The following is an 18305-nucleotide window of genomic DNA, read 5'->3' as shown; positions in this document are numbered from 1 at the left end:
AACACCTTCAACTGAAATATCCAGGTTCTTGCACTGGGACTGTCTAGACAGACAGCTCAACCCATGGAGAAGGAAGAAAAGCGGTGGGGTGGGGGACCATGGCCCACCTGGGAGCAGCATGGAGCCAAAGGAACCCCCACTGCCAGCCAAGGGAAGCATTGAGTGATTATGCCATCTTGCCCAGGGAACCACGCTTCTCTCATGGACCTTTGCAACCCATAGATCAGGAGATCCCCTTGTGAGCCCATGCCACCAGGGTCTTGGGTCCGATACACAGAGCTGTGTGGAGTTTTGGCAGAGCAGCTGCTCAGGCATACACAGAGACCCAGGAGTTTATATACTCTGGCCCTGGAGTCCTCAGCAAGTGAGGAAATCCATCCGTACATATTCCTAGGAAGAGGGCTGAATCCAGGGAACCAAGCAGCATTGTGCTGCAGGCCCCACTTCCATGGCGCCTCACAATTTAAGACCCACTGGCTTGGGTTGCAGCCTGCCAACAGCAATAGGCTGGAATCTGCCTGAGACAGGTCTTGAGTTCCTGCGGGGAGGGGTGGCTGGCATCTATGCAGTTTGGTAGACTCAGCCATTCCAGCCTGCCAGCTTTGGAGAATACAAATAGTCCAGATGAGGAAGGGTCCCCCACAATGCATCACAGCTGCCTTGGCAGATCATGGCCAGACTGCTTCTTTAAGCAGGACCCTGATTCATTCCTCCTCACTGGGCAGGACCTTCCTGTGGGGCCTTTAGCTACTTCAAAAGGGTTCTATTGGGACGTAGCTCTCAGGGGGAGGAGTGGCCGCCATTTTTGTGGTTTGGTAGACCCAGCCGCTGTAGTCTGCTGGCTTTGGAGAATACAAATGTTAGAGGTGAGAAACAGTTTCCCCACAATGCAGCACAGCTGCTTTAATAGATCATTACCAGACTGCTTTTTTAAGCCGGACCATTATCCATTCCTCTTCACTGGAGGGGACCTCCCTATGGGGACTTCATCCATTCCAGCCAGGGTTCTCCATCTCTCCCTGAGATGGAGCTCCCAGAGGGAGGGGCAGTCACCATCTTTGTGACTCAGTTGACTCATCCGTTCTAGGCTGCCGGCTTTGGAATGCCCAAATGGTTCAGACAAGGAAGGTCTCCCCGAGTGCAGCACACCTCTACCAAAAAGCAGCCAGACTGCTTTTTTAAGTGGGTCCCTGATTCTGTTCCTCCTGACTGGGTGATACCTCCCAACAGGGATCGGTAACCACCTCCTACAGGTGTGTTCGGTCCGGCAGCAGGTCAGAACCCACCTGGGGCAGAGCTTCCAGAGGAAGGAGCTGGCTGCCATCTTTGCTGTTTCATATCCTTGACTGATGATACCTTGAGGTTTGGGAAAAACCAAGGTAACTAGGGTCTGAAGTGGACCCTCAGCAAACCGCAGCAACCCTATGGTAGACTGGCCTGACTATTAAAAACAAACAGAAAACAACAACAACATAAACAAAAAAGACCCTACAAAAACCCCATTCAAAAGTCAGCAACTTCAAAGATCAAAGGTAGATAAACCCACAGAGATGAGAAAGAATGCAAAAATGGTGAAAACTCAAAAAGCCAGAGTGCCTCTTGTCCCCGAAATGATTGCAACATCTCTGCAGCAAGGGCATGGAACTAGGCTGAGGCTGAGATGCCTGACTTGACAAAAGTAGGCTTCAGAAGGTGAGTAATAATGAACTTCACTGAGCTTAAGGGGCGTGTTCTAACCCAATGCAAAGAAGCTAAGAATCATGATAAAACAATAAAGGAGCTGATAGCTGGAGTAGCCAGTTTAGAGAGGAACAGAATTGACCTGATGGAACTGAAAAACACAACATGAGAACTTCACAATGCAATCACAAGTATCAACAGCAGAATACATGAAACAGAGGAAAGCAGCTCAGAGCTTGAAGACTATCTTTCTGAAATAAGACAGGCAGACAAAAATAGAGAAAAAATAATGAAAAAGAATGAACAAAATCTCTGAGAAATAGGGGATTATGTAAAGAGACAGAACCTATGATGGAGTACTTGAAAGAGATGAGGAGAATGGAACCAAGTTGGAAAACATACTTCAGGATATCATCCAGGAGAACTTCCCCCACCTAACAAGACAAGCCAACATTCAAGTTTAGGAAATCCAGGGAACCCAGTTAGATACTCCACGAGAAGGTCAACCCCAAGACACATAATCATCAGATTCTCCAAGGTCACAATGAAAGAAAAAATGTTAAGGGCAGCCAGAGAGAAAGACCAGGTCACCATCAAAGGGAAACCCAGCAGACTAACAGTGGACCTCTCAGTGGAAACCCTACAAGCCAGAAGAGACTGGGGGGCCAATACTCAATATTCTTAAAGAAAAGAATTTCCAACCCAGAATTTCATATCCAGCCAAACTAAGCTTCATAATTGAAGGAGAAATAAGATCCTTTTCAGACAAGCAAATGCCAAGGGAATTCATCACCACCAGGCCCGCCTTGCAAGAGCTCCTGAAGGAAGCACTAAATATGGAAAGGAAAAACCATTACCAACCACTACAAAAACACACTGAAGCACAGACCAGTGACACTATGAAGCAACCATATAAACAAGTCTGCAAAATAACCAGCTAGCATCATGATGACAGGATCAAATTTACATAACAATACTAACCTTAAATATAAATGGGCTAGAGGCCCCAATTTAAAGACACAGAATGGCAGGCTGGATAAAGAGCCAAGACCCATCAGTATTCTGTCTTCAAGAGACCCATCTTCTATGCAAAGACACACGTAGGCTCAAAATAAAGGGATGGAGGAAAATTTACCAAGCAAATGGAAAACAGAGAAAAGCAGGGTTGCAATCCTAGTTTCAGACAAAACAGACTTTAAAACTAATGAAGATAAAAAAAAGACAAAGAAATGCATTACATAATGGTAAAGGATTCTAAATATATATGAACCCAATACAGGAGCACCCAGATTCATAAAGCAAGTTCTTAGAGATCTACAAAGAGACCTAGACTTCCGCACAATAATAGTGGGAGACTTTAACACCCTACTGACAATATTAGATCATTGAGACAGAAAATTAACAGAGATATTCAGGACCTGACCTCAGCCCTAGATCAGGCAGAGCTGATAGATGTCTACGGAACTCTCCATTCAAAAGCAACAGAATGTACATTCTTCTCATTGCCACACAGCACTTAATATAAAACTGACCACATAATTGGAAGTAAAACACTCAGCAAATGTAAAAGAACTGAAATAATGACAAACAGTCTCTCAGACCACAGCACAATCAAATTAGAACTCAAGTTTAATAAATGCACTCAAACCCAGACAACTACATGGAATTGAACAACCTGCTCCTGAATGACTCTTCAGTAAATAATGAAATTAAGGCAGAAATCAAGAAGTTCTTTGAAAATAATGAGAACAAAGAGACAGCATACCAGAATCTCTGGGATGCAGCTAAGGCAGTGTTAAGAGGGAAATTTATAGCACTAAATGCCCACATAAGAACCTAGAAAGATCTCAAGTTAACAACCTATTACTTCAACTGAAAGAACTAGAGAACCAAGAGGAAACCCCAAAGCTAGCAGAAGACAAGAAATAATCAAGATCAGAGTTGAACTGAAGGAGACAGAGACACAAAAAGCCCTTCAAAAAAATCAACAAATCCATGAGCTGGTTTTTGGAAAATGTTTATAAATAGACCGCTAGCTAGACTAATAAAGAAAAACAGAGAAGAATCAAATAAACACAATCAGAAATGATAACACTGACCCCACAGAAATACAAACAACCATCTATATAGAAAATACTATACTATTAACTATACTATAAGCAGAGAATACTAGAAACACCTCTATGCAAATAAACTAGAAAATCTAGAAGAAATGGATAAGTTCCTGGACACATACACCCTCGCAAGACTGAACCAGGAAGAAGTTGAATCCCCAAATAGACCAGTAATTAGTTCTTAAATTGAGGCAGTAATAAATAGCCTACCAACCGAAAAAAGCCCAGGACCAGATGGATTCACAGCTGAATTATACCAGAGGTACAAAGAATTGCTGGTACCATTCTACTGAGTCTAGTCCAAAATACTGAAAAGGAGAGACTCCTCCCTAACACACACTGGGGCCTGTCAGGGGGAGGTGGAGGGAGGGAGAGCATCAGGAAAAATAGCTAATGGATGCTGGGCTTAATACCTGTGTGATGGGATGATCTGTGCAGCAGTTTACCATGGCAAACATTTACCTGCGTAACAAACCTGCACATCTTGTACATGTACCCCTGATCTTAAATAAAAGTTGAAGAATGAAGAAAAATAAATAATTAAAAAGAAGTGTGACTCCTCTGAGTTTCTTGTTCTTTTTCGGAATTGTTTGAGTATTCTGGGTCACTAGCATTGCCATATGAACTTTAGGAACAACTTCACAATTTCTGCAAAGAAGCTAGCTCTTATTTTGATAGGGATTGCTTTAAATCTGTAAATTAATTTGAGAATAATTGCCATCTTAACAATAAGGTTTCCATTTCATCAACACAAGAGTTCTTTTTATTTAGTCGGGCCATCTTTGTTTTCAATATACGAGCCTTACACTTTTTTTGTTAAATTTATACCTAAGTATTTTATTCTTTTTTGATTTTATACTAAATACAATTGTTTTAAAATTTCACTTCCAGGCTGTTTATTACAAGTATGTAGAAATACAATTGATATTTGTATATTGATTTTGTATCTTGCAACCTTGCTGAACTCATTTATTAGTTCTAATAGATGTTTTAAAAGGTAGATTCCTGGCTGAGCATGGTGGATCATGCCTGTAATCCTAGCACTTTGGGAGGCCAAGGTTGGCAGATTCCTAGAGGTCAAGAGTTTGAGACCAGTCTGGCCAACATGGTGAAATCCTGTCTACTAAAAATACAAAAACAGAGGTTTCAGTGAGCCGAGATCGCACCGCTGCACTTCTAGCCTGGGCAACAGAGCCAGACTCCATCTCAAAAAAAAATAATAATAAAATAAAATAGAAGATAGATTCCTTAGGATTTTCTGTTTGCAGGATCATGGGATCTGCAAATAGAGATAATTTTACTCTTTACTTTTCAATCTGCATGTCTTTAATTTTCTTGCCCAGTTGTCCTGGCTAGAACCTTCAGTATAGTGTTGATAGAAATGGAGAGGATGAACATTCTTGTCTTTTTCTTGATCTTAGGGAGAAGACATTTGGTATTTCACTATTAAGTATAATGTTGGCTATGGGTTTTTCCTAGACACCTTTTAGCAGAGTAGGAAGTTAGTTCCCTTCTACTCCTAGTTTGCTGAATGGGTGGGAGCTGTATTATTTTTGAGTTTCTAACTTTAATCTTTAAAGAAAATGAATGTGTATTGTGGGTTTGGTAAGAATAAATAGCACTGGTATCTTACATTTTCTTGAGTTACAGCATCAATTTTTGTTCATAGCCTAATTTGTGGAATAAAAATGATAATTTTTCTTACAATTGTTACTGGATGTGAAGTTCTATATTTTAACACCCAAACTTAAACACCATACTGCAATGTAATAATAATAAAGATATTTAAATAAGAGCTATCTATGACAAACCCACAGCCAATATCATACTGAATGGGCAAAAACTGGAAGCATTCCCTTTGAAAACTGGCATAAGACTGGGATGCCCTCTCTCACCACTCCTATTCAACATAGTGTTGGAACTTCTGGCCAGGGCAATCAGGCAGGAGAAGGAAATAAAGGGTATTCAATTAGGAAAAGAGGAAGTCAAATTGTCCCTGTTTGCAGGTGACATGATTGTATATCTAGAAAACCCCATTGTCTCAGCCCAAAATCTCCTTAAGCTGATAAGCAACTTCAGCAAAGTCTCAGGATACAAAATCAATGCACAAAAATCACAAGCATTCTTGTACACCAGTAACAGAGAGCCAAATCGTGAGTGAAGTCCCTTTCACAATTGCTTCAAAGAGAATAAACTACCTAGGAATCCAACTTACAAGGGACGTGAAGGACCTCTTCAAGGAGAACTACAAACCACTGCTCAATGAAATAAAAGAGGATACAAACAAATGGAAGAACATTCCATGCTCATGGGTTGGAAGAATCAATATCGTGAAAATGGCCATACTGCCCAAGGTAATTTGTAGATTCAATGCCATCCCCATCAAGCTGCCAATGACTTTCTTCACAGAACTGGAAAAAACTACTTTAAAGTTCATACGGAACCAAAAAAGAGCCCGCATTGCCAAGTCAATCCTAAGCCAAAAGAACAAAGCTGGAGGCATCACGCTACCTGACTTCAAACTATACTACAAGGCTGCAGTAACCAAAACAGCATGGTACTGGTACCACAACAGAGACATAGATCAATGGAACAGAACAGAGCCCTCAGAAATAATGCTGCATATGTACAACTATCTGACAAACCTGACAAAAAAAAGCAAAGCAATGGGGAAAGGATGCCCTATTTAATAAATGGTGCTGGGAAAACTGGCTAGCCATATGTAGAAAGCTGAAACTGGATCCCTTCCTTACACCTTATACAAAAATTAATTCAAGATGGATTAAAGACTTAAATGTTAGACCTAAAACCATAAAAACCCTATAAGAAAACCTAGGCAATACCATTCAGGACATAGGCATGGGGAAGGACTTCATGTCTAAAACACCAAAAGCAATGGCAACAAAAGCCAAAATTGACAAATGGGATCTAATTAAACTAAAGAGCTTCTGCACAGCAAAAGAAACTACCATCAGAGTGAACAGGCAGCCTACAAAATGGGAGAAAATTTTCTCAACCTACTCATCTGACAAAGGGCTAATATCCAGAATCTACAATGAACTGCAACAAACTTACAAGAAAAAAACAACCCCATCAAAAAGTGGGCGAAGGACATGAACAGACACTTCTCAAAAGAAGACATTTATGCAGCCAAAAAACACACGCAAAAATGCGCATCATCACTGGCCATCAGAGAAGTGCAAATCAAAACCACAGTGAGATACCATCTCACACCAGTTAGAATGGCCATCATTAAAAAATCAGGAAACAACAGGTGCTGGAGAGGATGTGGAGAAATAGGAACACTTTTACACTGTTGGTGGGACTGTAAACTAGTTCAACCATTGTGGAAGTCAGTGTGGCAATTCCTCAGGGATCTAGAACTAGGAATACCATTTGACCCAGCCATCCCATTACTGGGTATATACCCAAAGGACTATAAATCATGCTGCTATAAAGACACATGCACACGTATGTTTATTGCGGCACTATTCACAATAGCAAAGACTTAGAACCAACCCAAATGTCCAACAATGATAGACTGGATCATGAAAATGTGGCATATATACACCGTGGAATACTATGCAGCCATAAAAATGATGAGTTCATGTCCTTTGTAGGGAAATGGATGAAACTGGAAACCATCATTCTCAGTAAACTATCTCAAGGACAAAAAACCAAACACCGCATGTTCTCACCCATTGGTGGGAATTGAACAATGGGAACACATGGACACAGGAAAGGGAACATCACACTCTGGGGACTGTTGTGGGTTGGGGGGAGGGGGGAGGGACAGCATTAAGAGATATACCTAATGCTAAATGACAAGTTAATGGGTGCAGCACACCAACATGGCACATGGATACATATGTAAGAAACCTGCACATTGTACACATGTACCCTAAAACTTAACGTATAATAATAATAAAAAAAGATATTTAAAAATAGAAAACATACAATGTTGAACTTCTCTTACAATATTTCTCAACATTTTCCTAATTATAAAGTATATCCACCAGTTTCTAAATAGAATATTCATTTTTAACTAATTCATTTGCCTAAATCCCGTTTAGATTTTACTGATACTGATAATATATTTGATAATCTTAATCATAATTTTTTTTATCTTTTAAATTTTATTTCAATAGTTTTTGGGCAACAGGTGTTTTTTTGGTTACATGGGTAAGTTCTTTAGTGGTGATTTCCGAGTTTGGTACACCTGTCACCTGAGCAGTGTATACTGTACCCAATGTGTAGTCTTTTGTCCTTCATCTGTCTCCCACCCTTCCCCCCAAGTCTTCAAAGTTCATTGTATCATTCTTATGCCCTTGCATCCTCACAGCTTAGCTCCCACTTATAAGTGAGAACATATGATATTTGGTTTTTCATTTCTGAGTTACTTCACTTAAAATAATGGTCTTCAGCTCCATCCAGGTTGCTGCAAATGCCATTATTTTATTATTTTGTTCCTTTTTGTGGCTGATTAGTATTCCATGGTGTATACATACCACATTTTCTTTATCCACTTGTTGGTTCATGGGCATTTAGGCTGGTTCCATATTTTTGCAGTTGCTAATTGGGCTATAAACATGAGTTTGCAAGTGTCTTTTTCATATAATGACTCCTTTTACTTTGTGGAGATACCCAGTTGTGGGATTACTGGATAAAATGGTAGTTCTACTTTTAGTTCTTTGAAGAATCTCCATACTATTTTCCGTAGTGATTGTACTAGTTTATATTCCCACCAGCAGTGTGAAAGTGTTCCCTTTTCACCACATCTACACCAATATTTTAAAAATATTTAAAAATAAAAATTATTTGAAAAAAGATTGAGAAGTGTGGGTTATCTGTTGGCTGCTCAATAAAAGGAGTACTTGTGAAATAGAGCTGTTGTGAAATAAAGCAGAAGGAATGGTAAAGAATGACTAAAACTGAAAAGAGGTTGTTGAGTTTCGAAATTAAGAGATATTTGGTCACCTTAGTAAAAGCAATTTCAGTGGACTGGTAAGGGATAGAAAAATGATTGTAATCAATTGAGGTGAATAAAAAAGTGAAGATGAAGAGTATAAACTATTTTAAAGGGATTTGGAGGAGGTATAAACAGGAATAAAACTTGGGAGAGCAGTTTGGCAATATCTGACAAGGTTGAAGATCCACATATCTTGTGACCTGTTAACTCTATTTTTAGGTATAACCAACAGCAGTGTTTCCCAAGGTATGGTATAGGGCCCAACTTTATCAGGACCACTTTTAAAAAATTCTTTAGTAGATGCTGTTCAAATCGGCGGCAGGGCCAGTGGTGGTGCTGAGACTCGCCACTGCCCGGGCTGCTGGGCCTGAGTGTCGCCTTCGCTGCCATGGGCGCCAGTGGGCCCTGACAGACCTATGGAGAGTTGGGGTGTGCCTCTTGGGCCTTATCGGGCCACCAAGCTGGAATGCCCTTCAGGGCATGTATTATTAGTCCTACTTTACCAGTGTGGACACTGAGGCTTACAGACGTTAAATCCTTCTAAAGACACATCTACCGCAAGTGGCAGAACTAAAATTCAGATCTTCCTGGTATGGCGATCTTACATGGATTCTGCTACTTACGGAATGAAATTACCACATCTTTTCGAGCAGGAATGCCTCTAAGAAAACACAGACAACACTTTAAAAAGTACGGCAGTTGTTTCACAGCAGGAGAAGCAGTGGATTGGCTTTAAGAAATAATAGCAATTTTATTAATAGACCTATTAAGAAATAATAGCAATTTTGGTCCTAAAGTTACAAGGCAACAGACTATTCAACTGTTGAGGAAATTTCTTAAGAATCATGTAATTGAAGATATCAAAGGCAGGTGGGGATCAGAAAATGTTGATGATAATAACCAGCTCTTCAGATTTCCTGCAACTTCACCGTTTAAAACTCTGCCACGAAGACATCCAGAATTGAGAAAAAACAACATAGAGAACTTTTCCAAAGATAAAGATAGTGTTTTTAAATGACGAAACTTCTTGTAGAACTCCTAAAAAGCATGGATTACATTTATCTCAGGAAAATTCCGAGAAAATAAAGCATGAAATAATCAATGAAGATCAAGAAAATGCAGTTGATAATAGAGAACTAAGCCAGGAAGATGTTGAAGAAATTTGGAGATATGTTATTCTGATCTACCTGCAAACCATTTTAGGTGTGCCATCCCTAGAAGAAGTCATAAATCCTGAACAAGTAATTCCCCAATATATAATGTACAACATGGCCAGTACAAGTAAACATGGAGTAGTTATACTACAAAACAAATCAGATGACCTCCCTCACTGGGTATTATCTGCCATGAAGTGCCTAGCAAATTGGCCAAGAAGTGATGTTGTGAATAATCCAACTTACGTTGGATTTGAACAAGGTATATTCAGCACAATCACAGATTATTTTCTAGATCTCCTTGAACCTCTGCTTACCTTTGAATATTATGAATTATTTGTGAACATTTTGGTTGTTTGTGGCTATGTCATAGTTTCAGATAGATCCAGTGGGATACATAGAATCCAAGATGATCCATAGTCTTAAAAATTCCTTCATAATTTGAATTCCTTCAAATCAATGGAGTGCCTTCTTCTCAGTCTGCTTCATAGAGAAAGAAGAATCAGATTCTACTGAGAGACTACGGGTAAGCAATCCAGGATTTCAAGAAAGGTGTGCTAAGAAAATGCAGCTTGTTAACTTATGAAACAGAAGAGTGACTGCTAATGGCATAATGGGAGGAAGTTGTCATAATTTAATATAGGGTTAAGTGGTATGCATGATCTATCCTCTAACAGCAAACCAAGATGCTGTTCTTTGGAAGGAATTGTAGATGTGTCAGGGAATTCAAGTAAAGAGGCATCCAATGTGTTTCATCAATCTTTTCCAAACATAGAAGGACAAAATACTAAACTGTTTTTAGAGACTAAGCCCAAATAGGAATTCCTGTTGAATCTTCATTCAGGGGAAAGTATTCAAAAGCCATTCCGTGCTGGTTTTAAGAGAACCACTACTTTGACTGCTCAAGTCCAAGAGGAGCTGTGTAATGGGAAATGCAAGTCAAAACAGCTTTGTTGGTCTTAGAGTTTGCTTTTAAGAAGTAGTACAAGAAGGAATAGTTGTATCAATACACCAGTGGCCGAAATGATCATGAAACCAAATGTTGGACAAGGCAGCACAAGTGTGCAAACAGCTATGGAAAGTGAACTCGGAGAGTCTAGTGCCACAATCAGTAAAAGACTCTACAAAGTTCAATAGAATTTTCAGAAAATTCTTTACTTCCAGCTTCTTCTATGTTGACTGGTACACAAAGTTTGCTGCAACCTCATTTAGAGAGGGTTGCCATCGATGTTCTACAATTATGTCGTTTGTTACTTCCGCCACCAAATTGTAGAAAGCTTCAACTTTTAATGCGTATGATTTCCCAAATTAGTCAAAATGTTGATATGCCCAAACTTCATGATGCAATGGGTGTGAGATCACTGATGATACATACCTTTTCTCAGTGTGTGCTATGCTGTGCTGAAGAAGTGGATCTTGATAAGCTTCTGGCTGGAAGATTAGTTTCTTTCTTAATGGATCATCATCAGGAAATTCTGCAAGTACTAACTTATTTACAGACTGCAGTGGAAAAACATCTTGACTCCTAAAAAAAGGGACATACTGAAAATCCTGGAGATGGACTATTTGTTCCTTTGCCAACTTATTCATACTGTAAGCAGATTAGTGCTCAGGACTTTGAAAAGCACAAAGTTTATACCTCTCAAGCTGCAATTACAGAACTTTTAGAAAATGTTATTAAAAACAAGCTTACCTCAAAGGAGAAAAGAAAAAAACTAAAACAGTTTCAGAAGGAATACCCCTTGATATATCAGAAAAGATTTCCAACCACAGAGAGTGAAGCAGCACTTTTTGGTGACAAACCTACAATCAAGCAACCAATGCTGATTTTAAGAAAACCAAAGTTTTGTAGTCTGAGATACTAACTGAATTAAAAATTATGTAATACTTGTGGAACTTTGATAAATGAAGCCATATCTGAGAATGTAGCTAATCAAAAGGAAGTCTGTTATTAATAAGGTATTTCTAAATAAGCACATTATGTAAGGAAGTACCAAAATAGTTGTTTATCAATGTGAGACTCCTAGGAGACTAACTAGATCTCAACTGAGAGCACATAACAATAGGTGATACCAAATACTTTTTGTTTTTAACACAGCTATCCAGTAAGGCTATCATGATGTGTGCTAAAATTTTATTTACTTGAATTTTGAAAATTGAGCTGTGTTCATCAAGATTAAACTATAATTCTGTTTTTAAAAGAAAATTTATCTGCATATGTGCAAGTTCTGAGATATTAGTTAATGAATTAGTTGTTTGGGGTTACTTCTTTGTTTCTAAGTATAAGAATGTGAAGAATATTTGAAAACTCAGTGATATAATTCTCAGCTGCCAAATGTTTCACTCTTTTGTATATTCTTTTTCCACTTTTGATCTGTTTATATATGTGTATGTGTTTTTAAAATATGTGTATATTTTATCAGATTTTGTTTTGCCTTAAATATTATCCCCAACTGCTTCAGTCATTCATTTGTTCAATATATATATATTTTGAATTCAAATTGCATAATCTATTAGAAGATGGGGACATAAAAGAAGTATAAGGCAATCATATATTCATTCAAAAGATACTTATTTAGCAGCTGCTATGTGCCTTTCATTGTTCCAGATATGCGGAGACAATGATAAATAAAACATATAATCTCTTCTGTAAGGTATTTATTTTTAATCAAGGGAGATACACCTATCAGATGCTTAAAATAACAACACTACCTACTGCAATCAGGGCATATACAATCATTCAGCTCAAGACTGACTTATATGATGATGGAACAGGTCTCTAAGCTAGTGGTTTTCAAATTGGTGCACATTAGACTCACCCGAGGAATTTTAAAACAGCCTATATGCCCAGGGCCTAACTTATACTAATTAAATCTGAATTTTAGGGATGTTGTATAGAGATTAGTATTTCTTTTAATCTAGGTGATTCCAGTATTCAGCCAACTGTGAGAATCAATGTCCTAAATGCTTTTTATAAACATTTTTGTAAGTGTCAAGATAGTGGCACATTGACTTTATTTTTTCATTGGAAGAAAATGCCTGCCAAGTATAAATGCCTCTCATCTTAAAACAAGGTTCTTCAGGTTTCTGCTTGATCGACTTGGTACAAACTTGAAGCAAGTTGCCTTCTATTTTTTACTCCAGGATTGTTTAATATCTATTCCTTAAGTGTAAAGAAATATATAATGCCTGGGTTGTAATAAAATCTTCATGTTTGATGACTATTCTCATTTCTCAATATAATTTCATACTATTTCTCTATAAAATGATAGTGTTCCATTTAACATTACTGATTTTTATTAAAAATCTGGACAGAAAATTATAAATATGACTTTATCCTAGAAACTGGCTATAAAATTATTGGACCAAATTGAATTATTTCTAAGGCATTTGTATGCTAAAACTTTTTTTGTTTATAGATATGTAAAATGTGGATTATGTTGCAAATTGAGATTAAAATTATTTGGGGTTTTGTAACAATTTTAAAAAATGCTTTAGCAAAGCAGCATTTAATATTTATTTATGAAATCATCAGAAATGAGTTCCTTTAAAAATTTTTAAAAGTCAACTTTTTAGAAGTATAATTTATGCATATTAAACTATATTCATGGATAATAAAGTACTTTCAGTCTAGGAGTACATTTTGATGAGTTTTGACAAATTTGTATACCTGTGTAACTACTACCACAGTCAATGTATGAAATATTTCTATCACTTCGCAGTATTCCCTTGTACCTTACTCTAGTAAATCCCAGCCACTACCCATAGCCCCAGTATACCATTTATCCACTTTATATCACTACAGATTAGAGTTGTCTTTTCTGTAGTTTCATATAGAGTCATATAGTATGTACTCATTTTGTTTTTGAGATTTACCCATGTAATTACATATTCCTAAGTAGTATTAGGTACCACAATTTGTTTTTCCAGTTATCTGTTGATGGGTTTTGGTGTATTTCCAGCTTTTGATTATTTGAATAAGGTTGTTATAAATAAAGCTGCTATGAATATGTGTACATATATGTCTATACATAGACATGTATTTTCTTTTTTTTCTTTTTTATATTTTTTGAGACGGAGTCTTGCTCTGTCGCCCAGGCTGGAGTGCAGTGGCATGATCTTGGCTCACTGCAACCTCCGCCTACTGGGTTCAAGTGATTCTCCTGCCTTAGCTTCTCGAGTAGCTGGGAATATAGGTGTGTGCCACCACGCCTGGCTAATTTTTCATATTTTTAGTAGAGACGGGGTTTCACCGTATTAGCCAGAATGGTCTCGATCTCCTGACCTCATGATCCACCTGCCTCTGCCTCCCAGTGCTGGAATTACAGGCGTGAGCTGCTGTGCCCAGCCAGATATGTATTTTCATTTCACTTAATAACTAGGAGTAGAATTGCTAGGTCATCTGAAAAGCGTATGTTTAACAAGAAACTGCCACACTATTTTTCAAAATGGTTGTATCATTTTACATTCCCACTAGCAATGTATGAGAGTTCTGATTGTCCTAGGATCCTTGTTAATTATTTGGTATTATCAGTCATTTTAATTTTAGCGTTTTATAGGTATGAAGTGATATCGCATTATAGTTTTATTTTGCGTTTCTCTGATGGCTAGAGACTTGAGCGTCTTTTCATGTGTTTACTGGCCATTCATATATCATCTTTTGAATAGTGTCTGTTTAAATATTTTGTCCATTAAAAATTGTATTATTACTGAGTTGTAACAGTTCTCTGTATATTCAGGATGTCAATCCTTGGTGAGATATATGTATTGCAAATAATTTTCTCCCAGTTTATGCTGTTCCTTTTTCTTTCTTTAGTGTTGTCTTTAGAAGAGCTGAAGTTTTAAATTTTGATGTTTACTTTACTAGATTTTCCTTTCATGGCCCTTCTTTTTGTATCCTATTTAAGAAATTATTTTATTCCTCAAGGTTTTGAAGAGTTTTCGCCTGTTTCTTCTAAAAGTTTTATAATTTTTGCTTTTTTTTGTGTTTTTTTTATTATTATACTTTAAGTTCTAGGGTACATGTGCACTACGTACAGGTTTGTTACATATGTATACATGTGCCATGTTGGTGTGCTGCACCCATTAACTCGTCATTTACATTAGGTATATCTCTTAATGCTATCCTTCCCCCCTTCCCCCACCCCACAACAGGCCCTGGTGTGTGGTGTTCCCCACCCTGTGTCCAATTGTTCTCATTGTTCAATTCCCACCTGTGAGTGAGAACATACGGTGTTTGGTTTTCTGTCCTTGCGATGGTTTGCTCAGAATGTTGGTTTCCAGCTTCATCCATTTCCCTACAAAGGACATGAACTCATCCTTTTTACTTTTAGAATCTGTGAACCATTTCAAATTAAGTTTTACGAGTCCTACGAGGTAAGAGTCAGGTTTTTTTTTTTTTTCATATGAATATGAAGTTGTTACAACACTGTTTGTTGAAAAGACAGTTCTTTCCCTCATTGAATGATCTTGCCACCTTTGTTGAAAATCAGTTGGCTTGACCTATGTGGGTCTGTTTCTGGACTATATTCTGTTCTATTGATTTATATGTCTATTTCTAGCCAATACTAAACTGTCTTAATTACCATAACTTTACAGTAAGTTTTAAAATCAAGCAGTACAGTTTCTCCAACTTTATTCTTTTTTCAATATTTCTTAGGATAGTCTACATCTTTTATATTTCCAAATAAGTTTTATGATTTAGTTGTCACTTCCTATGGAAAAAATGCCTTCTGGAATTGTTTTTGAGATTGTATCTGTAGATTAATTTGGGAAGAAATCAGATCTTAAAAAGATTTAGTCTGTTGATCTCTGAACATGGTATGTTTCTCCATTTATTTAGGCCTTTAAGTTTTTGGAGTACTATTTTGTGGTTTTCATTGTTTTATATGTATCTTATTAAATTTAAATTTATCCTGAAATAGTTCATATTTTTGGATGCCTTTAGAAATAGTAGTTTTTCAAATTTCAATTTGGAATTTTACATTGCTTGTATTTAAATATATAGTTAATTCTTACACATTGGTCTTGTATCCTGTGACCTTGCTAAATTGCCTGTTGGTTCTGGTAGCTTTTGTGTAGATTCCTTAGCATTGTCTATATACATGGTCTTGTCTATGATAAAGATAGTTTTACTTTTTCCTTTTCAATCTGGATACTATTTTTTTCCTTGCCTTACTATATTGGCTAGAATGTCCTGTACAATATTGAAGAGAAATGGTGAGAGTAGACATCTTTGTTTTGTTTGTGACCTTAGTGGAAGAACATTCAGCCTTTTACCTTAAATAAGATATTAGCTATTAAGCGTCTTATAGATGTCCTTTATGAGGTTGAGGAAGTTCTCTTTTATTTCTAGTTTGCTGAAAGTGTTTATCATGAATGGGTGTGGGATTTTCTCCAATGCTTTGTTCTGTATCATTTAAAATAATCATAGGTGTTTTCTCCTATATTCTGTTAATATAGTAGATTACATTGATTGATTATTAAAATGTTACATAAATCTTTCATTCCTGTGATAAACCCCATTTAGTCATGATGTGGTATCCTTTTTGCATTTACTGAATCCATTTTTTAAAACATTTTGAAGGATTTTTTTCCTGTGTGTTAATGGATATTGGTTTGTAGTTTTCTCTGTAATTTTTTTCTGCTTTTTGTATTAACATAAAATTGGGTTCATTAAATAAATGGAAAAGAATTTCTCTATTCTCTAAGTTTATGTAGGTTTGATATTATTTATTGGTAAATGTTTGATAGATTCACTAATGAAGTCATTTGGGCCTAGAATTTTCTCTAAAGGAAGGTTTTTGATAACAATTTCTTACATAGATACAGGGCTATGCAGATTTTCTGTTTTACTTGTGTCTGTTTTAGTAAGTTGTATTTATTAAGGAATTTGCCATTTCACTTAAGTTTTTTATTGTTGGCATGAAATTGTTGATAATAGTTTTTTGTTATCCCTTTAATGTCTGTAGTATTTGTGGTAATGTCTCCACTTTCATTCCTGATATTGGTAATCTGTGTTTTCTTTTTCTGTCTTTTAAAATCACTCTACCTAGAGGTTTGTCAGTTTCATGGATTTGTTTCAAAGACCCAGCTTTTGGTTTCATTGGTTTTTCTGTCTTAGATTTCATTAATTTCAGGTCTTTTTTATATCCTTCCTTCTGTTTACTTTGGGGTTTACTTGGTTCTTCCTTTACTATAAAGAAAAGATTGATAAATTTGACTCCATAAACTGTTTTTTAAAGTTGCATGGCAAAAGCCACTGTGGACAAAGTCAAAATATAGCTATCAAATAACTGTGATAAAATATTTACAACATATATCAGAGGGCTGGTATGCCTGATACATAACAACCTCTTAAAAATTAAGGGATAAAGGACCAAAACGTGATGGAAAAGTTAAAAGAAAGTTATCAACAGACAATTCACACAGAAAAGATCAGGAAATGTTCCTCAAACATACTAAAAAATGTGGAACTCATACTTGAGAAACATTAATTAAAATAACACTGAGCTACCATTTCTCATTCATCAAACTGGCACAAAATTTTAAATTTTTATTTTATTTTAGTTTTGAGACAGGGTCTCACTCTGTCGCTCAGGCTGGAGTGCAGTGGCATGATCACGGCTCACTGCAACCTTGACTTCCCAGCTCAAGTGATCTTCCCACCTCAGCCTCTTGAGTAGTTGGGACTACAGGTGTGTGCCACCATGCCTGGCTAATTTTTGTATTTTTTGTACAATTTTGGTTTCACTATGTTGCCCAGGCTGGTCTCAAACTTGGACTCAAGCAACCTTCCCGCAAACGGAAAATTTAAAAAGTCTGGCTACACATTCTTTTGAGGCTGTGGAGAGTCAGGTACTCCTGCAAATGTTCTTTTTCAGTATTTTCTGGATTTCTTCTATGTTTGTGTTTTTTCAATATATTTTTAGCTATTCTTGTATCTTGATATGAACTTTAATAGCAGTTTGTCTAGCTCTGTAAAAAACCGTGTTGATATTTTTATTGCAATTGTGTTTATTGTTTATCGTAATTTATAAGCTAATTTAGGGAGGCAGTTATAGGAAGAAAAGCATGGAATGAGACAGGAGTGAGGACAGAGCCATAAAGTTCTCTAATATTTAGAGAAGGGAAATCTAGAATGGGAAATGGAAAAGGGGTGGTTGATGAGAGTTTTAAGGAGGAGGAGATAGTTTTAAGGAGCATAGATGTGCTGAATACTGATGAGAAGTGTCTTCAGGTAATGTATTGTTTAATACATGAATGAGGGACACTGTTCTTAGGCCCTTTTGGGGATCCAAATGATCATATATACATTGAATAAGGTGTAATGTATACATTTTATTCATTGATGCATTGAATAAGATGTAATGTATTATTGAATACAGG

The 18305-nt window shown here is 37.0% G+C and overlaps 1 protein-coding gene and 1 pseudogene across 2 annotated transcripts in view; both read left to right on the top strand.

The window, feature by feature from the left end:
* The window catches only part of TMEM38B (transmembrane protein 38B), a 68004-nt gene that overhangs the window by 44047 nt on the left and 5652 nt on the right, over window positions 1–18305 (top strand). The gene's annotated exons all lie outside the window — the stretch shown is intronic.
* LOC101177744 lies at window positions 9180–11782 on the top strand (annotated as a pseudogene).

The sequence above is a fragment of the Nomascus leucogenys genome, chromosome 1a, assembly GCF_006542625.1.
Source record: "Nomascus leucogenys isolate Asia chromosome 1a, Asia_NLE_v1, whole genome shotgun sequence".
NCBI lineage: Eukaryota > Metazoa > Chordata > Mammalia > Primates > Hylobatidae > Nomascus > Nomascus leucogenys.
The sequence above is the reverse complement of the archived record's forward strand: the minus strand, read 5'-3'. Positions and strand labels throughout refer to the sequence as shown.